Below are 25,465 nucleotides of genomic sequence, written 5' to 3'. Positions count from 1 at the left end.
ATTTTAGAAGGGCATGACATGCCTATATCTGTGTCTCCCCCTCCTTTTACTCCTCCACCTCTTTTCTTTTCGCATGACTATATGTACTTGTCACTTTTCCATGTGTTAGTTGTGTCTTCTGAGCAGTTTGTCAGCTTTTGGACACCTTTGAAGGTGTTTTCTATGTGTTTCTATGTGTTTTTGTTTGCCTGCCATTGGTTTTAACGGTGTTCAAAGGTGTTCGACGAACAGTTCGACGAACAGTTCGGCGAACACACGGGTGTTCGACGAACCGATCCGAACTCGAACACTACGGGGGTGGCTCAACACTAATTGTCAGCACAGACCCTCTCAGGACTCGGAGCTGACATAGCAGAGGATTTGCTCTCATTAACCCTTGCACGCAGTCTCCTGTCCACCCGTATAGCTAATTGCATTGCCTCCTGCAAGTTTCCAGGTGTGGGATAAGCAATCAGTAAATCCTTAACCCTTTCACCTAGCCCTGCAAGAAACAAGCTTTTCAAAGCTGAATCGTTCCACCCCACCTGGGCAGACCACCGACGGAAGTGAGAACAATATTTTTCCACATTACCTGATCCCTGCCTCAAACGTCTCAATTCAGACTCAGCAGATGAGACACGATCAGGATCATCATACAACAAACCCAAAGCAGAAAAAAAACTATCCACTGATCTAAAGCACGGATCACTAGGTTGGAGAGAGAAGGCCCATCCCTGAGGATCTTTGCGCAAAAGTGACATTATGAACCCTATGCGCTGTGATTCATCACCAGAGAATCCGGGTCTCAAACAAAAATACAATAAACAAGCATTTTTAAAAGAAAAAAAATCTTGTTGTTCGCCTAAAAATAGATCAGGCAGACGTACCTTTGGTTCCACAAAATGCGCTCCAGAACAGCTACTCACGTGTTGTTGGAGCTCGGCCACCTCCAGAGAGAGTCCCTGCAAGCGTTGAGCCAAATCTTGAACCGAGACCATGATGGAAAACTGGAGGTCTTTCCTTAGAGAAAATTTTTTTTTTTCTTTCAGGGCTGCACTTACTGTTATGATCTGCTACAGGGACTAAGGAAAGACAGGAGAACTGTCCCTACAATAGAACTAAACTAGATCCCTACGATGTAACGGGGAACCTGATCCTGCGATCAGACCCGCTAAAGTCCTCGGCTAGTCTGTACGAAGACCTATAGATGTGAGGGAGGGATCCCTACAAGAACTAGGGACTGGGATAAGTTGGACAACTCCTAGCAGAAATAGTAGCAGTCAAAGACAAACACACAACAAAAAGCATAGAGGTCAGAAGACCTAGCAAAACTAACAGAGAACGGCAACAGAGCACCAAGCTAGCTCAAGAGTAGTAAATACAATGAAGTCCAGCAAGACCAGGAGGGCGGAGCCGGATTAAATAGGCAAAAATGGTCATGTGACCAGCAAACTTAAAAAAAAACTAACAGGAGAGTTCTAACAATACCTCTTCTGATACATCCCATTACCCTGTTTGCCCTCACAGCAGCGGCCTGACTTTGGGCACTCCAATTTAGTTTGCTATCAATTAAGATGCCCAAGTCCTTCTCCATCTCTGAATTCCCCAATGATTTCCCATTCAGTGAGTACTGGTGACTTCCATTTTTCCTTCCCATATGTATGACCTTACATTTCTCCTCATTAAACCTCATTTGCCATTTAATGCTCCACCTACCCAGTTTATCCAAGTCCCTCTGTAGGTCTGCACTATCCTCTTTTGTATTAATTGTTTTACATAACTTTGTGTCATCTGCAAATATTGATATTTTACTATTTAACCCGTTGACTATGTCGTTAATAAAGATATTAAATAACATTGGGCCTAGTACAGACCCCTGTGGTACCCCACTAGTGACGCTTACCCAATCTGAGTATATTCCATTTATAACTACCCTCTGCCTTCTATCCTTTAGCCAGTTAGCTACCCACTTACATACATTTTCCCCCAGCCCCATCATTCTCATTTTGTATACCAACCTATTATGTGGCACGCTATCGAACGCTTTTTAGAAGTAGAGATACACGACATCCACTGGTTCCCCCTGATCTAATCGAGAGCTAACCTCCTCGTAGAAGTCAATCAGGTTTGTTTGGCAGGAGCGATTCCTCATGAATCCATGTTGGTTCGGGGTTAATAGATTATTAGCATCAAGATGCTCCGTAATTACCTCTTTAATGAAGCTCTCAAAAATTTTGCCCACAACGGACGTCAGACTCACCGGCCGATAGTTTCCAGCGTCACTTTTTGCTCCCTTTTTGAATATTGGCACTACATTCGCCTGTCGCCAATCGAGTGGTACAGACCCAGTCTCAACAGAGTCCTTAAATATAAGATATAACGGTCTGTCTATCACATTACTTAGTTCCCTTAGTACCCGTGGGTGTATGCCATCAGGTCCTGGTGATTTGTTTATTTTAATGTTACTGAGGCGTTTCTGTACCCCAACTTGGGTTAGATTTGTCATACTTAGTGGAGGATTAAGTTTGTCACTTCTCATTTCGCCTGTTAGTTCTATTTCCTTTGTGAAAGTTGTCGAAAAAAAATTATTTAATAGATTAGCGTTATCCTCATCTTTCTCTATGATTTTGCCTTCATCACTTTTTATCGGTCCAATATTATCCGATTTAATCCTTTTACTATTTATATACGTAAAGAACAGTTTGGGATTTGATTTACTTTCCCTAGCAATACGTCTCTCTGTTTCCTCCTTCGCTATTTTTATTTGTTTTTTGCAAGTTCTCGTTTTTTCCTTGTAACACATTAGTGCCTCCTTACTGTTTTCCTGTTTTAATCTCTTGAATGCCTCTTTTTTGCTATTTAACGCCCCTTTTACGCTCTTGTTCAACCATATTGGTTTCCTCTTATTTCTGGCCCTTTTATTCCCATACGGTATATATATCTCGCACTGAGTATTCAGAATTCTTTTGAAGGTTTCCCATTTACTATTCGTATTCCTTTGATTAAGAACTTTGTCCCAGTCTATAAGATGAAGGTTTTCTTTCAGCTGATCAAACTTCGCCCTCCTAAAGTTTAATGTTTTTGTTGTTCCCTTATTGATAACCCTACTGAAGGGCATTTCGAAATTGATTATATTATGATCGCTATTACCTAGGTGCCCCCCTATCTGTACCTCAGTTATTCTATCAGGCCTATTAGTCAATATTAAGTCCAACACGGCCTTCCCTCTCGTTGGCTCCTGCACTAGTTGGGAGAGATAATTATCCTTAATATTTGTCAAGAACCTTTTTCCTTTTTGAGATCTACAGGTTTCTGTTTCCCAGTCAATATCCGGGTAGTTGAAGTCCCCCATAGCAATCACTTCATTATGTTTTGCTGCTTTGTCTAATTGTCCTAATAGCAGATTCTCATTCTCCTCTGTTATATTGGGTGGCTTATAGCAGACCCCTAGTAATATTTTATTATTATTTTTTGCCCCCTCTATCTCTACCCACATGGACTCGACCCCCTCTTCTCCCTCACCTATATCTTCCCTTAGTCTGGGCTTTAGACATGACTTTACATATAAGCAGACTCCTCCGCCTTTCCCCTGTTTCCGGTCCCTTCTAAATAAACTATAATCTAATAAATTTACCGTCCAGTCGTAGCTATCGTCTAGCCAAGTCTCTGTTGTACCTACGATGTCATACCTCTCCTCCGATATAAGCGCCCGCAGCTCATCCGCCTTATTGGTCAGGCTTCTTGCATTGGTCAGCATGCAAGATAAAATTTTGGGGTTATTTAGCATCCTATTCTTCTCTAACGATCTAACTGTACTTTCCCCACCCCCCTCTCCACCCTCATTATATTCACTTCTCCCCGTCCCCCTTGCTTGCCTCAGATCCCACCTATTTCCTTGGTTTCCCCCCCGTCTCTAGTTTAAATACTCCTCCAACCAATTAGCCATCTTCTTCCTCAGCACCGCTGCACCCTCCCCATTGAGGTGGAGCCCGTCCCTACGGTAGAGCCTGTAGCCGACCGCAAAGTCGGCCCAGTTCTCCATGAACCCAAATCCTTCTGCCTTACACCAACTCTTTAGCCACTTATTCACCTCCCTAACTTCCCGTTGGCGCTTCTGTGTGGCTCGCGGGATTGGTAGTATTTCTGAGAAAACTACCTTGGAGGTCCTTGCCCTAAGCTTCCTACCTAGATCCCTGAAATCATTTTTAAGGACCCTCCATCTACCACTCACTTTGTCATTGGTGCCAATGTGGACCATGACCGCTGGGTCTTCGCCAGCCCCTCCCAGTAACCTGTCAATCCGATCCGCGATGTGCCGGACTCGAGCGCCAGGGAGGCAGCACACCGTTCGGCGATCCAGGTCTTTGTGACAGATTGCCCTATCTGTCCCCCTAATAATAGAGTCACCCACTACCAAGACCTGTCTAGCCTGCCCTACACTTCCCCCCTCCCCCTCATTACTGGAGCATACACTCCCCCGGCGGTCAGAGGACCTGTCGTGCTCCAATAATGCCGGTTCTGAACCAGCCTTCTTATACTTCTTCCCTCTATCCCTCCTAACTGTTATCCAGCTCCCTGCCTGTTCAGCCTGCACTTCCCCACTATGCTCCACCCCCAGTGTTGACCCATTGAGTGTCTGCTCGGTGAGCAGCAAACTCCGTTCCATGTTGTCGATGCTCCTCAGTATCGCTATCTGAGCACTTAGATCAAGGATTTGGGCTTCCAAGTGCACGATATGCTCACATCTCTCGCAGCAGTATGGATCCCTGAGCGGTAGCTCAGGGAATGCATACATTGGCAAGATGTACACTGCACGGCTCCGGCCAACATGGACGCCATTCTAAATATGGGGATACAGTCGGTATATATATACAAGTACAAAACACAATTATTTATATATAGGTGTATGGACGGGGATCAATTAGGGATGTGGAAGTGTATCGATTAGATATCGGCGCGGGATCAGTTAAGTATGGACGGGGGATCAATTAAGTATCAATTAAGTATGGACGGGGGAATCAGCTGAGTGGGTCAGGTGGATTAATTAAGTATGGACGGTGTGTCAATTAACTATGGACTGGGGATCAATAAATGTGGACTGGGGAACTAATTAATTGTGGACTGGGGAATCAATCAATTAATTATGGACAGGGGGTTAATTAAATATGGATTGGGGATAAGGCAAATAAATAGGTATGGACGTGTGTCAATTAACTATGGACTGGGGATCAATAAATATGGACTGGGGAAATAATTAATTGTGGACTGGGGAATCAATCAATTAATTATGGACAGGGGGTTAAATAATATGGATCAGGGATATGGCAAATAAATAGGGACTGGAGATCAGTAAAAGTGGACAGGGGGAATCTATTAAATAGGACAAGGGGGATCAATTGATTATGGGCTGGGGGGGTCAATCAGTTAAATGTGGTCAGGGGGATCACTTTAATATGGATGGGGGGTGGTCGGGGATCAATTAAATGAGGACGGGGGGTCAATTTAAATGTGGTCAGGGGGATCAGTTAAATATGGACGGGGGTGATCAGGGGGATCAATTAAAATATGGACGGGGGGTGATCTATTAAATATGGACGGGGGGTGATCAATTAAATATGGACTTGGGGGATACAAATACAATTACAATACAAATACAAATACAATACAGTACAGTACACACTCGAGTTCAGTAGGGCCGCTTATCGTGGCCTCCTGCCCCTCACTCACCTCCTCTAGGGACTCTGCACACTATCACAGCACACTCGTCCCTCCGGTCGCCTCTTACTGGTCCTCCTGGTCACCACCTGGTCACCACCACCTGGCGCCCTCCGCCGGCCGGCGCTGCACGCTATCACAGCGCTCTCTTGCGCTCGTCCCTCCGGTCGCCTCCTACCGGTCTTCCCGGTCCACTCGGTCACCTCCGCCTGGCTCCCTTGCCGGAGGGCCGCGAGCCGAGTCGGACCACGCCGCACGCCTCACGCCGCTCACCACAGCCACACCACGCACGCTCTCTCACTTCCGGTCGCGCACTCTATCACTTCCGGTTCTCTGAAAGATAGTTCACTCTCCTAACTAATTTACTAACTAATTTGCTATATGTTAAACTGTGTAATTCAACTACTAAAAGAGATTTGTGAGTTACAAGCCCTTTTTGCTACTGCACCAGAGAGAGTAGAGGAGGGAGGGGTTGGGAATGAATGCCCCTTGTATTAGTCTGACTCTGACTGTCACCTATTTTTACCCTTGCAATTTCGTGTGGTGTAAAGATTTTAATATTTTCTTTTCTATGACAAGCTCTTTTAAGTAGTTTGATGCGGGGGTTAAGTATGTGTGTTTTCATTTAAGTTGCCCTTCGGCCCAGCACATGGAGCTAATAGGTCACCATGGCATTTAGGGTCCCACTGAAGGTAATGCAACTACCATCTTTGTATCTCATGTTCAAAATGTAAAAAAATGGAAGTGTCTGGTCTGTATCTGCGCTGCCAACTGATGAAGTGACGTCAAATGCCAGGGATAATGTAAAAAAAGGTTTCTTTTATTTTTCTACGCAATTCAAAGTGTAACCCACTTCTTCTTCAGGAACAAAACCATATGCATATACAGGGTTCACAAAGGTTTATATAGAGGAGCATTTTAAAATAGAACGCCAAGAGAAACACATGATAATGTGTCAAAGTTCATAGGGTAGACACATGATGCGGTTCAAGTGAAGAAACAGGGCATCACGGTGGCTCAGTGGTTAGCACTGCAGCCTTGCAGCACTGGGGTCCTGGGTTCAAATTCCACCAAGGACAACATCTGCAAGGAGTTTGTATGTTCTCCCCATGTTTGCGTGGGTTTCCTCCAGTTTCCTCCCACACTCCAAAGACATACTGATAGGGAATGGGGACAGTGCTGATAATGTCTGTAAATTGTCTGAATTGTAAAGCGCTGCAGAATATGTTGATGCTATAATAATGAAAAGATTATTATTTTTAAGGAAAAAAATATGTAAGGAGATATATACAGTTGAAACCAGAAGTCTACATACACTATATAAAAAGACACACATGCATCTTTTTCTCAATATCTATACAACCATAAGTCCAAAAAATATATTCTGTATAATAATTCACTTATAGGACAAATAGCATGTTGTAACAAGACATGCTTAATAGTAGAAAAGATTGTATCAATCCACATCAATTATTTATATGCCATATGGCGTTTTGAAATGCCTTACGCCGAACACTTTGCAATGCTACGTCGCTTCCTGTCCTTCACCTCCAAACCGGAAGTGCAATGGCGTCACCGCGGCAGGAAGTGAGCGCATGTCCAGGAGTAGGGACGCGTCACCATGACTCCCGGGCATGTGCTCTCACGGTTTGAGACATCATGCCTTCCGGAGGAGAGAGGGGGAATAGAGGGAGCACAAGTGACAGCAGATCAATAGAACAGGAGTGGATATTAACCCTCACGGACCAGAATGGACATGAAAAGTGGCCACAAATAGGAAACAGTGGAAATGCGGAACTTAATAGTACAAGAATTCCATAAACATCAACCCTACAGAAATTCAAGAAAAGTTAGATCAATATATTTAGGTCCGGCCACAGATCCAATGATCCAGCCATGATAAAGATCAACCGTGCCAATTCCGTCCAGGAGATGGTGTCCATTCACATGCAGATCGAACCGAGGACAAGGAGAGGGGCATCATCAAAAAAACAAAAAGCTGTTTGAAAGAGTGTGAGAATTTTATTTTTGTTTTAAATTAAAATATTAAATTAATGATTAAAATATAGTGCAGGTGCAACACACAGAAGACACAGGGGGCAATGCTCAAATGAAAGGGACGAAACTAAGGGATTCGTTCAGACACCTGGGGGTCATTGTCCCCAGGGTTACAATCCAGCGTGTTTCACGTTGGACAGGGACCCTTCTAATATTACCCCCGCAGATCCCACCATGAACGACCTTTAAGGGAAGTAGGGTCGCAATCAAGATGGGTCCTAAAGTGGCGGCGCAATGCTTTCAATATAGAAGGATCCTCCACTGTCCGGGCCGCAACAATGTCCCTCACATGCTCCCTCACACGTCTGCATAACTCTCTTGATGTCAAACCAACGGATATGAGTTGGCAACCGCAAGTAGCATAATACACTACATTACAGGTGCTACAATTCTCATATTCCTTAATGTCACATACTTTAGTACCGTCCGCCGACGTGAAGGAAGCAGTGCGAAGGACATTTCTGCAGGCCAGACAATGTCCATACTGGAAACATCCCCTCAAAGATCTAGTAGATCCAAACAAAGATGGTGTTTGGGGCACATAATGACTCTGAACAAGTATGTTGCGCAAGTTTCTAGACCTACGGGCTGTCATTAATGGATAATCTGACAGAGAGTCAGTCAGATGAGGGTCGGTCTGGAGGACAGGCCAATGACGCTTTAAAATGGACCTCATGTTCTCCCACTCATGGTTATAAGTGGTAATAAATCTAACCTTAGATTGGTTAGTAGTCATGCCCCTGGTCACCTTAGTATGAAGCAATTCATTGTGGGGGGTATGCTTCGCCCTAAGGTACTCCTTCTTGATACTCCAGTTGCTGTAGCCTCTCTCTCTCAGTCCGGTTGCTGTAGTCTCTCTCTCTGATTTCAATGCCAAATCAGCCGCCTGCTCCTCAAATTGTGAATCCGAAGAGCAGATGCGTCTCATACGCAAGAACTGACCGGTGGGGATGGCGTGAATCGTAGACCCGTCATGGGCAGATGATACATGTAGAAGGGCATTAACAGAGGTGGGTTTATGATACACATCAGTTGTAATCAAGCGACCTGGACCCACCTCTATTAACATGGCCAAAAACTCCACTTTCTTAGTATCAAATTTATACATAAATTTGATATTAAATGGGTTAATGCCCAATCATCATATTCCCCCCTGATGAAGCTATAATTAAAGAGGAAACGTACATTGGGGTTTGTAAACGGGGGATTCTTCCACGGTGGGGTCCGTGTATGGCACTACACTGTGCCTAATTTGGTCATGGTATCTTCTAACCATATTTTCTATTTGCAACATAATGCTTCAGTTTTCGTGGTTACACCTTTTGTGTCATAATTATTTACAATCTGTGGTTTGTAGAGAAATATGGTTATTTGTAATTATAATAATATACAATTGATGTGTATTGATACAATCTTTTCTACTATTAAGCATGTCTTGTTACAACATGCTATTTGTCCTGTAAATGAATTATTATACAGAATATATTTTTTGGACCTATGGTTGTATACATTTGATTGTATATTTGTGTGAGCTACGCATTGACCCCTTTTGTAATCACCTGTCTTGTTCCAGAAATAAACTGTGAAATGTTATATTATCACTTGATTAAATACGTTTATTTGCACGCCTTCTCTCCTTTTTCTTTGTGTTATTCATGATTGGAGTTTTCATGTGTCTGTTGACTATAGTCTCTCAGACACATTTTATGGAATGTATGGAAGTTTCATACCTAATATTGTTTTCTGCGGTTTCCACAGCGTTTCCAATGTGCAATATGGATTTTTGTGCCCGGGACGATGCCTGGCTTTCGCAGCTGAGTCGAGCTCTGGACGAGGAGGGTGATGACACACTTCAGGGGCATACTAAGAAATATAGGGAACTCCTCAAAAACCTGACAAAGATTTGGTGGAATCAGGCCTTTCTGAGCAAGTATGTCGAAAAAAATTTTATACCAATAGGACTTAGGATTCAAATTTTCCTTCCTTTCCTATTGACAATGAGTCCTTTAGAGGGCGGTGGGAGGAGGTGGCCAGTGAGTGCTCGTTAGGGTTTTTGAAATTCCTCAGCAAACTCAATACTGAGTCCCTGAACATTATGGAAAGTGAAATGGAGGATTTGTCGGAGAAAATCAAGGACCTATCATCTAGTGAAGCCCTGACTAAATTTAAGGAGGACATTGATAATGAATTAGCCAAAATAGAGATGGAGATTCAGGCATATAAAATCAAAAAATTTCAGTGTGACCAGACCGACTTCCACTCGAATCATGTATATAAGTGGAAGAACAATGATAAGAGAGGCCGTCCGAAATTACGTCCTGACATCAGATTAAAAAAAGACACCCTCATGTCCTCCTTTTAGAGGTGCTGTTGGAGGCTCTATTCTGAGAGGTACAGATGAGTCTGATTCCAATATGTCTAGCATCGGTGTGGTCACTCACTTTAAATCCAAGACGCAGATGCCTAGAGCTCCCTCTAAGAATCCTCACAATAAAGACGACAGGGCTTTACAGGCGATTAATTTGTCTACTCATACACTTTCTCCGGTACATATTGAAGTGCTGACTAAGGGTCTTTCTTTTTCTTCGACTAACCCTTTCCATTTTTTCACAGCCATGAAGGACCTTTACCTGTTCTCCCGCAAATTGGTTTTTAAAAAATTACATACTCAGAAGCTCTCTTCCCCTGTCACCTTTGAAGCAAATGAAATGGAGGCTCTTGAGAACCTTGAGAATCTGACGAATGAGGTTCCACCAGACCTGCAAGGTGAGTTTAATCCTTGCACCAGGACCAGATCAATGAGGTTTCCCCCCTGTCTGTCTGTCCTGCGGTTGATATTTTCACCAAATTGGTGATAGAGGACTTTTTGGAGGTATGGACCAAATGCAGATATGACAATCTTACACATCAGCTGAGGAAGGCATTCTTTGAAGTGGAACACAAAGCTGATGTTGTCAGTAAACTAGCAGACAAGGGGGGAAACATTGTGATCTGCCTGTTGATATGTATGAGCGGGAGGCACCGCGCCAATTACGTAATCATGACACCTAAGTGAGACTCCATTCTAATCCTGTTGCCTCTTTCTCTGAACAACTCCAGTCCATCTTTGGGGGTGCATGTGAGCAGGGAATCATTAATAAACAGTTGGTTGATGGACTGATGGTAAGGTTTCCTAAGGTCACGACCTTTTATTTGTTACCAAAAGTCCACAAGGATGGTGCGGTGCCGCCGGGGCGCCCGATCGTGTCCTGCATAGGGGGGTTATGTGAACCAATATGTCAATTCATTGACTTTTATCTAAAACCATTGGTAGAGACTCTTCCCTCCTATGTGCGTGACTCGACGGATGTCCTGACGGGGATCGACAGCATCTTTGTGGAACATGATGTGTTAATTGTTACTGCTCACATAGAATCCTGTACACGTGCATCCGCCATGATGATGACCTTGAGGCAGTGAGATTTTTTCTGATGTCTACCTGTCGGGATGGCGTGATGAATGACCTTATACTCAAGCTTCTCCGTTTTGCTTTGACTCACAACTTTTTTGCATTTAAAGATGTTTTTTATTTACATGGATGCGGCACTGTCCACTTGTTACAACATGCTATTTGTCCTGTAAATGAATTATTATACTGAATATATTTTTTGGACCTATGGTTGTATACATTTGATTGTATATTTGTGAGCTACGCATTAACCCCTTTTGTGCCCACCTGTCTTGTTCCAGAAATAAGCTGTGAAATTATATATTATCACTCGATTAAATACCTTTATTTGCACGCCTTCTCTCCTTTTTCTTTTTGATATTTTAAATAGTAGTGGACAACCCCTTTAAACCATTGTATGATCTTGGCTACCGTGCTGCTGATGTGACCGCGTTGGTATCCATGATCTGGCCCAGCAAGATCCCCACACACAGACTCTATCTTGATAACCGTATCTTTACTTGTATACATTTTTAACATAGCAGAACACAATAAACGACAATCGTAAATGTTCACAGCAATAACGTGTACTTATAAGCTGACCCTCACTGTCCCTATTCACACGTTACCAGTCCTTTACTCCAGAAGGATGTGTCCCCCGTCGCAGGCCTGTCTGTCTTTGCAGGAAGGTGTCCCAGCAAAAGAAAAAAAAACAGGACAACCCCTTTAAACCATTGTATCATTTTGGCTAACGTGCTGCAGCTCGGTTTCAGGGTGTTGGCAACCTTCTTATAGCCTAGCCCATCTTTATGTAGAGCAACAATTATTTTTTTCAGATCCTCAGAGAGTTCTTTACCATGAGGTTCCATGTTGAACTTCCATTGACCAGTATGAGAGAGTGTGAGAGCAATAACACCAAATTTAACACACCTGTTCCCCATTCACACCTGAGACCTTGTAACACTAATGAGTCACATGACAACTGGGAGGAAAAATGACTAATTGGGCACAATTTGGCCATTTTCACTTAGTGAAACTCACTTTTTTAGTGTACTCACTTTTGTTGCCAGTGGTTTAGACATTAATGACTGTGTTGAGTTATTTAGAGGGCACACCAAATTTACACTGTTATACACGCTGTACACTGACTACTTTACATTGTATCAAAGTGTCATGTCCTCAGTGTTGTCCCATGAAAATATATAATAAAATATTTACAAAAATGTGAGGGGTGTACTCACTTTTGTGAGATACTGTAAGTATTCACCTCAAGAAAAAATATTTAAATGCAAAACTGGAAAAGTAAAAAGAGAAAAAAAGACAAAAGAAGAGCCAAATATAAATATCTGACGTGTATATAATAATGGACAAGATACCAATATTTTATAGTAAACGTCCAAAACCCCATTGTTCATTTAACCCCCTTGGCGTTGTCATTCTGACATAAATCAGACCACAAGGGCAAGTTGTAAAATAAATAACTAAGCTTGTCCTGCAGTCAATAAAATGTAATATCTTGAAATTGCGCTCTCTTGCTGAATCTGAAAAGATATCTGTTTAGTCAATATATCTGCACACTTTGCAATTTCCACAGTTTCAGGTGCCCTTTTGAACGAAATAGAAATGTTGATGTCGGAGGAATATGATGACCGTTTACCAACATATCACGTAAAGTCTTGCTACATTTAGCCGGTCTGAAAGAAATTGGGAAAGTTTAGTGGTTGAGCCCCAATTGTGACATCACTCATGCGTAGCTTTGCCCCCGTGATGTCACAATTAGGTTCCAATAGTGATGTCACGGAATCCTTGGTTATAACCAGCGATTTTGCAGTGATATCCTTTGTCTGGAGAGGCTGATTGTGCACTACACATTAAGCGATATTCCTCCAGGCTAAAATGCTGTTTAGACTAGTTCTAATTCTCAGCGTGCTATTAGCATCTGCGGAAAGTGCTCCCATCTTTATCCGCAACCATCCGTCAAGAGCGCAGATCAGGATCCCTGCAGGTAAGTGCATTACCAGATATACTCTGACTCTTAACTCCTTGCCTCCGCAGCCAATTTTCGTTTTTGCACTTTTTTTTCTCCTCCACTTCTTCCAAGAGCTATAACTTTTTTTTTGTATTCGTATAGCTGTATGACGGCTTGTTTATTTTTTTGCGGGACGAGTAGTAGTTTTGAATGACATTCATTTTACCATTCAATGTTGAATTGGGGAAAAAATGCAGCTCCGCCATGTTCTTTTGTCATTTTATTTTTACGGCATAAAAAGTAACTGTCGTTTTCATTTTTAACATAGATGAGACATAGAGCATTAATACTGTTTTCTCCTTACTGGATACACTCACTACTACATGTAGCAGAAGGTGCCCACAAGAGATACAGGGGATAATGGTGACTTCTCATTAGTCAGTGGAGTTCTTCTTTAATGTCTATTTTTACTTTCTAGGTGACAAAGGAGACCTGCACCATGGTCCTTGCTCAGCAGCATGCGGTAAGCAAATCAGAATTCAAATATGTTCTTCACATGTAACATTTCACATCCGGCCCCAGAAACCATTGGGATCCATTAATAAGGCCAAGGTTATGAGAGTCAGACTCTGCGTCATTAGGGGTTCTATAACTTTTCTTATGTGACCGGAGGTCACATGTTTCATGGATTGGAGAAATGTTCCTGTCTTGCTTGTAATTTAAGGTGTCATCTCCCATTGTGTTTGTTCCCTATTTCAGGAATATAAAAGAACAGATCTCTGTATTGTCCATTATATAGTGATATGACGTCATGCATCATTTTTCCAGACTAAATACCCCTCTTTTTAATAGTCATATTTGGTTCCTCATTCCGCCCATTCCATGTATTTGGTTTCTACTTCTGAACACATTCCAGCTCTGGTTACCTGATCACTTATGTTCTCTCTCTTTTTAGTGCATGGCACCGTCCCTCCAAAAACTTCTGAGGATACAGTCATTAAGATTGTTATAGCTGCTGCCATTCTCTTTGTCCTTGCAATATTCATTGTTGCCATTGGTGTCATCTATTGGTAAGTATAGTAAGGTGATTTATGGGCTACACAGGAGTTTGTAGAGGAAATGTCACATCTTCAGGTTACTCCAGTATTGGGAATTTTTTAATGTAGACTTCTTATGGCTCACACATGTCACCCAAAGGTTTGTACCCTGTGGGTAACTGATGGATATAATTTATACTTTGTAGGGTCTCAGGTAGGCATTAGGTATCGTTAACACAGTCAATGTGGTTTGGTCCAAATCAGTGCAGTTTTATTGCTTTCATAAAACTCCAATGATTCAAAACCAAAAACAGCCTCTTCTGGGCATAATGGTATCATAGCAAATAAAGAGTTCATTTAGCAGGGCACATATTTTAGAGCAGGCTCACCCATACCCAAACAGATTATCCTTTCTCCCAGAGAAAAGTTCATACACAGAAGAGATCCCACCAATCCTGATATCCCCTTCAGCCCCAACTCTGGTCACAGTTCACACTGAAAAGGCTGTAGCTTCAACACGGTTCCCTGCAGCTCCAGCACACAGACTGCTCAGCTTTCCAAGCTGACCCATGCAGTCTTCGTTCAGAGAGAGATCTCGGCACGTCTCTCTCTTAGCTATAGGTCACATTTTGGCTGACTCAGCTCCAGCACACTCAACGCTGCTTCATCCACCAGACTGACACACCTAGTGAACACAGGCCATGGTTTTAGTAAAACATGCTAGGCTAACCCTGTCCTTAATTTGTGATTTACAATGTGACTTTTATTTTTGCAATTTTATAGCTATCTGAAAAAGAAGCCAATGAAAGATGATGAAAGCCAATATTGCGCCGATGATTTTAAAGAGAGCAACACCAAACTAAATGGTAACTATAGCTTGACAAATCTGACATTAAAGAAGCACTCCAGCTAAATATGTATTGTGTAATCCAGATAAATATGTATTGTGTAATCCCTTCTAGATATATCAGTGGTGTAGGGTACAAGTGATAAAATACTTACCATTTGCCATCTTTTCTGGTTTCCAGCGCAATTCTGGTTGTCTTCTGAACCATACGACCGGTATTCAGCTTTGTCAGTCACACAGCATCTTATGTGTGGCGTGGTAACGATTTTCCCAATGTAAGCCTATGAGACTCAGAGCGAGGTTCCATATGCTTACATTGAGACAGCAACTTCCAGTCCACACACAAGAAAGACATTGTGATCGCCAGTCCGATTTACAGTCGCATGATTCAGCAGAGGACTGGAGCTGTGCTGCAAACCGGAGAAGACAGCGATCAGTGTTTTACCATATACACTACACTACTGATGTGTGCAGAAGTGATTAGCAATAATAATTTAGCTCACAGTGCTTCTTTGATATTGGCAGTTATTGCCGGTTTTTATATCACATGGAAGCAGTCCGCATTGTGAAGTCTGTTTCTGACACTGGGGACCTTCCGATTTGTCTTCTTCAATGTATGAACTGTATTTAATAGAAAAACAACATTATAGAAAAAAATTATCTTGTTAGAAAATGATCCCTAGACAGAGTAGAAACATAATGGAAGCTGTTATTTTAGAAATGTTGATTTCAATGTTCTGTGTTCTAGGAAAACATGAGGACTACATAGCAATCACAACTGATGAATTTCGTCATGGATCCAGGAATGAACAGATAGACATCCTCTCAGGACCCCCTGATGTAATAACCAATATCAGCCCAGATGAGGATGAGGTCACCTCCTCTAACAGTAAGTTCTCAGGGTTTTTACGAAATATATTTAACGGAAAAATAAACTAACATATAAATAAAAAAAATGGTCTCCTATAGGAACTTGTCAGTGAATGAACCGTTAATATACTGGTAGCCAGAGAGGCTCAGCCCCTCTATTGTCATAGCTCAATATATCATTCTAGAGGTTTTAATAACATATATACTGATAATCTCCAATAATTTTTTTCCATTACAGATCAGGAGGTCAAAACAACTATTACAATTGAAGATGTTCCTCATGGACCTGTAGCTGAAAAGGGAGACGTCCTCAAAGACACCAAAATCACCATGGCTCACCCCACTGACCCCACCAGCAGCCTTGATGAGAATGTGGTCATCCCTTCTGACGGTAAGTTTCAGAACTATTATAAGAAATATTTTTAAAGAGTAATAAAACTGTTTTTTTTTAAATAATATAACAGTAAAGTCCAAGATAATAAATCTACTAATATATAGTCTGAGAGTCTGCACGTCTGTAGAAAACATACTTTGCAGAGCAGGCCAGTGAATACAAGGAGAGACTTGACAAACCTTGGTGCTGCCCCCAGCTGGCATTTCCCCATATCGTTGTAGTTGACTGACAGGTCTCTCCCATATCTTAATTAGGGTAGACCTGTCAATGAAGTGCAACGGCGCAAGGAGAAGCCGTCTGGGAGCAGCGTCTTACCAGTAAAGACTCTCACTTTAGTCCCCAGGTGGCTCTTCAAACTATGCTTTCGCTGAAACGCTGGAGCATTGCTCTGAAGATTGGGTCCCTCTTTTCTCAGTCTAATGAACTATATAGAAGTTATAATAACCTGTAAATGTTAATCATTTTAATCATATAGAAGCTTGCATTTTATTAAATCTTTTTTCAATACTTTATGTTTCAGGAGAATTTGACATCTTCTGTACTTCCGGTATAGAGGAGATGAAAGAGTCCGAGATTAAGCCAGACTTAAATGATTACAAACAGACACCTCCATCTATTCTGAAAGGAAGTCAAATGAAAAATAAAAACAAAGGGAAAACAGTTTATTTTGAAGAATCGGATAATCGATATGTTTACTCTTATGATTCCGAGTCCTCACAACCTGGATGTCAAATAAGATATTTCCGAAACTAACAAGGCTGGAAAAAAAGTGAGTGTTTTTCATATCTCAGCTCAAATATTAGCAGAAGATCATCTTTTATTTCTTTCAAAAGGACTTAGGGGCCCAATTTGTCAAATCTTTTACACCAGTATTCTGATGTAAAAAGCTTTGAACAGTCACAAAAATTTTGCCGAATCTCCAGGCTGCAGTAAAATATTGTGACTTCTGGCATTCTCATACCATTTTTGCCCAGTTCCGACAATGTGCCGGAGCTTGGGCAGGATGGGTGGCGTGGCAAATACTACTTGTCAAATTCATGTTAATCGGCGGTGTTTGTTAAGCCACGAAACACGCTCACCAGAAGTGCACACCAGAAGTCCGACACTCCTGAATCATGAATCGGTGTATACATCTTCAAGAATCAGGAGCGTCTGACTTCAGTGTGCCTCCTCATCAAGACAGGTGCAAAAAAGTTGTTTTATGAGTATTGTTTGAAAAAAATGTGGAATAATTAATTATTTGTGGGTAACCCAATGACGCCAATATTTCATTCACTTCCTAAAATTCTCAAGTCTTTTTTCCACCTTCCATGTACTCCATTGTGGTGGGAATAGGTTCATTCATTAAAAGACTGGAGTCTTGGGTGAGGAAATATTACAGCCACTAATGCGAGAGATTTCAGGGTGCAGTATAGATGTTCTGCAAAAATTGTCTGTTGCTAAATGGTTGATGTGCAATGTTACATCGCTGTATTCCAGCAGACCACAGGATTTAACTATTGCTGCCCTGTCTCATTATTTGGATGAATACAGTGAATATTGCAAAGAAATTAGTTTCTAATTTCTTAAGTTCATTATCTACTTCATCCTATTTTTTTCTCATCAATGGTGATTTTTTCTTACAAACTATTGGGTGGATATGCCATAAATGGATGAGATGGGAATTTAAAGCTAGGAATTAGTTTTGTATAAAAGTCTATATTTTCTATAGAATAGCCCCGAGATCTGATCTATAGGATACAAACTGTCATTGATATCAAACTGGATTCTGCAATAGGCCCCAGGTTTTGTAATATTAACTAGATTCTGCTAAGGGGATGTTGTGTTAAAAATCAACATCCCCTTAGCAAGTTTAGTCATAATAATCCTTTATTGTTTCTGCAGAAAAATCGAGAAAGAAGGCTTGCTGAGTTCCAACAATGGATAAGGAATCCAGCAGGAGGCGACGACTTCATTACATGGTGGCTGCCATGTGTGGATCAAACAACTTGTGATTAAGCAAAAAGACAGATTCCGGGCTCGGTCTCTGCTCTCACCCAAGAATATGACACTTACCGGACTTTCCGCAGTCAGACGTGTTCACGGATAAGTGACTTACCCGCTGCATGAAGAGCCAGATTCCGGGCTCGGTCTCTGCTCTCACCCATGGATATGACACTTGCTGGACTTTCCGCAGTCAGATGTGTTCACGGATAAGTGACTTACCTGCTGCATGAAGAGACAGATTCCGGGCTCGGTCTCTGCTCTCACCCTTTAATATGACATTTGCCCTACTTTCAGCAGCCAAGTGTACTCATGACACAAGTGAGGTACCTGCTGTAAGAAGAGACAGATTCCGGGCTTGGACTCTGCTCTCACCAATCCACAGCCCAAGGGAAGGGCAGTCCTTTAACCATGGTTCCCTAGAGGTTTCCTCCATTGGGGGTTTTTCCTCTCCTGAGTGCTAAAGGATGACTTTTCGTGAGTCCATCAACTCACCATGTGGCCAATCAACATCATCATCATCAAGGCCACATTTAAGACTATTGTCCTGACTTCTAATGGAAACTTCCACACTATCCAACTTGAATAAAGTTAGTAAAGAAGTCAACATATATCATGTGTATCTGAGTCTCCTTATGGAACTTTACAATACATCAAAATATACATAGCACTGGACTACTTTGTATAGTCATTACCATCACACATGGCTGATTATCAACCCCCTTTCTTGCACACGTTAACTAGGGTACAAGTGGTGTTGTGCTTAAGAACAATATATCCCCTTTTCAACATGCAATCTACATGTATGTCACATGTCTAATGTGGTTCTATGGAAAGAGTTTAGGAGCATAGCCCAATTCATATATAGTAGGTGCTAGCAGCTTTATACAGCTGGCACCTGCTTCTAATAACCTGACTTGAATTGCCTCTATTTAACCACTTAGATGCGGTGTCAAAGATCAGACCCTGAGAAGGTCACGCAGAACCACCCTCTGTGATCTTTGGTCGAACAGCTCTCTGCTACCCCCTATCCTCTGGGCAATTACACGATTGGCTGACGATTAATGGAGGAGGCCGCAGGCTGTTTGCACTAATAGGCCAGTTATCCGGAAACTAACAGTGAGCGTATGGTATATACATCTCCAATTCAAATGTACAGAATATATGTATATACCTCCGTACCGTCACTGCTATCTCAACTATAACCCCAGTACTACTTACCCGCCACCACCAGTTATGTTTTATACAGGCTGACTGGAGGCCTGGTTTCTGGTACCGTGTGGCTTTGAGGCGTGGTTTACAGAGCAAAAGTAACAGAATTATTACATTTTATATTTAATTAAAAATGAGGGAGTGTTTATGAAAAATATATAAAATATTTAACAAAGGGGACAAAACAATACAGCATAAACAGTTACATGAAATAAAAGGTATAAACAAAATAACTTACTACGCCACTCGTCACTCACAAAGTTGAGTCAATTTAGCCGAAGGAGAGCGTTTCGCTTGGGGACATTTAGGAAACGGGCTTCATGAATACACAATGTGTGTAACTTTTTTACAGGAACCCACATCATAATTTAGCTTAATCTTTTATTAGCACCTGAGTTACACCCACACACCCCCCGGTTATGACCTCACGTGGGCCGGGTTGTGTTTTGTTCTCAGTCCTTCAGGATTTTATGGAATTCCCAACTTATGTGATAACTTCTCTCCGGATAATCAAAGAAGTTAGAAGTCCCCATCATATTTTTTATTGGGATTTTACCATTACCCAGAGACCAAACATGACATTGCTGCTGTCAGCGATTTGCCCATTATTGATTTGTGGCCTATAGGCAGGGGTTACAGTTAGGAAAAAATATGCATCTTCTTCCCCTATTATCCCTGAAGTTGAAAAGTTATGTCCCATCAGTATCGAATGGATTAAAACTTCCATATTCTACATTTTCTTTCGTAGACATCAACTCTATTGCAGGTGCAATATTTTCCTTACAGGGACATTGCCCCTAAAAGGACAATGTATTTCCTGGGGACAAAAGGATTCCTGACTTAATTATCTGTCCAATCTATAACTCTTTGTCTATGCTCAATAGACATCCTCATTAGTACTGCCGGGGTCTTTTGTTCTAAAAGGAGCTTTTGCATGTTAATTAAGATAGTTCACCCTCCTAACTAATTTACTATATGTTAAACTATGTAATTCAACTGCTAAAAGAGATTTGTGAGTTACAAGCCCTTTTTGCTACTGCACCAGAGAGAGTAAAGGAGGGAGGGGTTGGGAATGAATGCCCCTTGTATTAGTCTGACTCTGACTGTCACCTATTTTTACCCCTGCAATTTCGTGTGGTGTAAAGATTTTAATATTTTCTTTTCTATGACAAGCTGTTTTAAGAAGTTTGATGCGGGAGTTAAGTATGTGTGTTTTCATTTAAGTTGCCCTTCGGCCCAGCACATGAAGCTAATAGGTCACCATGTCATTTAGGGTCCCACTGAAGGTAATGCAACTACCATCTTTGTATCTCATGTTCAAAATGTAAAAAAATGGAAGTGTCTGGTCTGTATCTGCGCTGCCAACTGATGAAGTGACGTCAAATGCCAAGGATAATGTAAAAAAAGGTTTCTTTTATTTTTCTACGCAATTCAAAGTGTAACCCACTTCTTCTTCAGGAACAAAACCATATGCATATACAGGGTTCACAAAGGTTTATATAGAGGAGCATTTTAAAATAGAACGCCAAGAGAAACACATGATAATGTGTCAAAGTTCATAGGGTAGACACATGATGCGGTTCAAGTGAAGAAACAGGGCATCACGGTGGCTCAGTGGTTAGCACTGCAGCCTTGCAGCACTGGGGTCCTGGGTTCAAATTCCACCAAGGACAACATCTGCAAGGAGTTTGTATGTTCTCTCCATGTTTGCGTGGGTTTCCTCCAGTTTCCTCCCACACTCTAAAGACATACTGATAGGGAATGGGGACAGTGCTGATAATGTCTGTAAATTGTCTGAATTATATAGCGCTGCAGAATATGTTGATGCTATTGACGCACCCCCTGGGCCATGACCAGGGGATACCCGGAGCCCGATCTGACAGGGGTAGTAGTCCTCGTGGCGGTGACCCGGTCCGTGCCCAGGGTGTCAAACTAAGTGTGTGGCAGTCTTTGTAGATGTTGTTAAGTGTCGACTACGCCACCCGTTGATTTGCGGTCACAAGGCCGCCGCTGCTGGTGCGGATGATGGGGGTAGTGATAGTGCAGAAAGGAGAGTCAGAGACGTGAGATGCAGTTTCAGAGTTTTTACTCACTGGTGTTCCTTCAGTCACTCTGGCCTTGAGTGACCACCCGAGCCGTGCTGCATTCACCAGGTGTGGGACTCGGCTAACCCCCAGGCAGTTCCGGAGCGTGGTCCTGAGCTCCCTTCTCTTTCTCTCTCTGCTGGCCGTCCCCACCAGGGATCCACCTTTGTCCGGTTCCCTTGGGCCTCCTGGTGGCAAAACCTTCTCTGGCTTTCCTGACCCTACTCTTGGTGTACCTTCCTGGTGGATGTGGTGAGGGTCGTGGCAAAGCTTGACCACGACCTCCGGTTCCTGGCTAAGGGTTACTTTTGCCTCCGCCAGCTTGGGATCCGGTGCCCTCTTCTGCCAACCCTTCACCCTTTTGGCTTAATTCTGGGATCTCAGGGTTCCCTCTGGCTCTGCGTCTCTGGGCCTTTCTTCTTCCCCCTCCACTACAAGCCTGGCCCTGGAGCTGGGCCCAGCAGGAGCCACAGCTCCCTGTCAGCCCTCCTGGCTGAGCTCCTCTGCTCGGCTTCTCCTCAGGCTGAACTGACCCTGATCTAAGATGGTGCCCACCATATATACTCCCTCTATGTGTGAGCCCAGGTGACTAGCACCCAATGGGCTCCTATCTCTATGCCCAGAGCCCCTCCCCTATCTGCCCCTACACTACTGGGATGTTCCACCCCCCTCCCACTCCAGCCAGGGACAGACGCTGTCGTACCTGCACATTTATCTGGTGGGAGTACCGTAGTTCTGTCCCCCGGAAATGGGATGTATGTAGTGCATGCAGCCTACTGAGCTCAGTCCCACACTCCATCCTTACCCGGGAGTGGAATACCACACCTCTGGGTCGAGGTGCAGTACCCCTGTAGCAGCCGAGTCCTCGGGGTGCTACACTATAATAATAAAAAGATTATTATTTTTAAAGAAAAAAATATGTAAGGAGATATATACAGTTGAAACCAGAAGTCTACATACACTATATAAAAAGACACACATGCATGTTTTTCTCAATATCTATACAACCATAGGTCCAAAAAATATATTCTGTATAATAATTCATTTATAGGACAAATAGCATGTTGTAACAAGACATGCTTAATAGTAGAAAAGATTGTATCAATCCACATCAATTGTATATTATTATAATTACAAATAACCATATTTCTCTACAAACCACAAAGATTGTACATAATCATGACACAAAAGGACCAATGATAAGAGACCACGAAGATTGAAGCATTGTTGCAAACAGAAAATATGGTTAGAAGATACCATGCCCAAATTAGGCACAGTGTAGCACCATGCATGGACCCCACAGTGGAAGAATCCCCCGTTTACAAACCCCAACGTACGTTTCCTCCTTTAGTTATAACTTCATCAGGGGGGAATATGATGAGCCCCAAGCCGCAGCCTCTTTATATGCAATATGGCGTTTTAAAATCCCCTACGCCGAACACTTTGCAATGCTACGTCGCTTCCTGTCCTTCACCTCCAAACCGGAAGTGCAATGGTGTCACCGCGGCAGGAAGTGAGCGCATGTCCAGGAGTAGGGACGCGTCACCATGACTCCCGGGCATGTGCTCTCACGGTTTGAGACATCATGCCTTCCGGAGGAGGGAGGGGGAATAGAGGGAGCACAAGTGACGGCAGATCAATAGAACAGGAGTGGATATTAACCCTCACGGACCAGAATGGACATAAAAAGTGGCCACAAATAGGAAACAGTGGAAATACGGAACTTAATAATACAAGAATTCCATATGCATCAACCCTACAGAAATTCAAGAAAAGTTAGATCAATATATTTAGGTCCGGCCACAGATCCAATGATCCAACCATGATAAAGATCAACCGTGCTAATTCCGTCCAGGAGATGGTGTCCATTCACATGCAGATCGAACCGAGGACAAGGAGAGGGGCATCATCAAAAAAACAAAAATCTGTTTGAAAGAGTGTGAGAATTTTATTTTTGTTTTAAATTAAAATATTAAATTAATGATTAAAATATAATGTAGGTGCAACACACAGAAGACACAGGGGGCAATGCTCAAAAGAAAGGGACGAAACTAAGGGATTCGTTCAGACCCCTGGGGGTCATTGTTCCCAGGGTTACAATCCAATCATGATGGGTCCTAAAGTGGCGGGGCAATGCTTTCAATAAAGAAGGATCCTCCACTGTCCGGGCCGCAACAATGTCCCTCACATGCTCCCTCACACGTCTGCATAACTCTCTTGATGTCAAACCAACTGATATGAGTTGGCAACTGCAAGTAGCATAATACACTACATTACAGGTGCTACAATTCACATATTCCTTAGTGTCACATATTTTAGTACCGTCCGCCGACATGAAGGAAGCAGTGCGAAGGACATTTCTGCAGGCCAGACAATGTCCACACGGGAAACATCCCCTCAAAGATCTAGTAGATCCAAACAAAGATGGTGTTTGGGGCACATAATGGCTCTGAACAAGTATGTTGCGCAAGTTTCTAGACCTACGGGCTGTCATTAATGGATAATCCGACAGAGAGTCAGTCAGATGAGGGTCGGTCTGGAGGACAGGCCAATGACGCTTTAAAATGGACCTCATGTTCTCCCACTCATGGTTATAAGTGGTAATAAATCTAACATTAGATTGGTTAGTAGACATGCCCCTGGTCACCTTAGTATGAAGCAATTCATTGCGGGGGATATGCTTCGCCCTAAGGTACCCCTTCTTGATACTCCAGTTGCTGTAGCCTCTCTCTCTCACTCCGGTTGCTGTAGTCTCTCTCTCTGATTTCAATGCCAAATCAGCCGCCTGCTCCTCAAATTGTGAATCCGAAGAGCAGATGCGTCTCATACGCAAGAACTGACCGGTGGGGATGGCGCGAATCGTAGACCTGTCATGGGCAGATGATACATGTAGAAGGGCATTAACAGAGGTGGGTTTATGATACACATCAGTTGTAATCAAGCGATCTGGACCCACCTCTATTAACATGTCCAAAATCTCCACTTTCTTAGTATCAAATTTATACATAAATTTGATATTAAATGGGTTAATGCCCAATCATCATATTCCCCCCTGATGAAGCTATAATTAAAGAGGAAACGTACATTGGGGTTTGTAAACGGGGGATTCTTCCACGGTGGGGTCCGTGCATGGCACTACACTGTGCCTAATTTGGTCATGGTATCTTCTAACCATATTTTCTATTTGCAACATAATGCTTCAGTTTTCGTGGTTACACCTTTTGTGTCATGATTATTTACAATCTGTGGTTTGTAGAGAAATATGGTTATTTGTAATTATAATAATATACAATTGATGTGTATTGATACAATCTTTTCTACTATTAAGCATGTCTTGTTACAACATGCTATTTGTCCTGTAAATGAATTATTATACAGAATATATTTTTTGGACCTATGGTTGTATACATTTGGCTGTATATTTGTGTGAGCTACGCATTGACCCCTTTTGTAATCACCTGTCTTGTTCCAGAAATAAGCTGTGAAATTTTATATTATCACTTGATTAAATACGTTTATTTGCACGCCTTCTCTCCTTTTTCTTTGTGTTATTCATGATTGGAGTTTTCATGTGTCTGTTGACTATAGTCTCTCAGACACATTTTATGGATTGTATGGAAGTTTCATACCTAATATTGTTTTCTGCGGTTTCCACAGCGTTTCCAATGTGCAATATGGATTTTTGTGCCCGGGACGATGCCTGGCTTTCGCAGCTGAGTCGAGCTCTGGACGAGGAGGGTGATGACACACTTCAGGGGCATACTAAGAAATATAGGGAACTCCTCAAAAACCTGACAAAGATTTGGTGGAATCAGGCCTTCCTGAGCAAGTATGTCGAAAAAAATCTTATACCAATAGGACTTAGGATTCAAATTTTCCTTCCTTTCCTA

This window comes from Phyllobates terribilis, unplaced genomic scaffold (genome assembly GCF_046119375.1).
Source record: "Phyllobates terribilis strain yellow unplaced genomic scaffold, ASM4611937v1 Scaffold_2__4_contigs__length_985480577, whole genome shotgun sequence".
NCBI classification, from domain to species: domain Eukaryota; kingdom Metazoa; phylum Chordata; class Amphibia; order Anura; family Dendrobatidae; genus Phyllobates; species Phyllobates terribilis.
The sequence above is the reverse complement of the archived record's forward strand: the minus strand, read 5'-3'. Positions refer to the sequence as shown.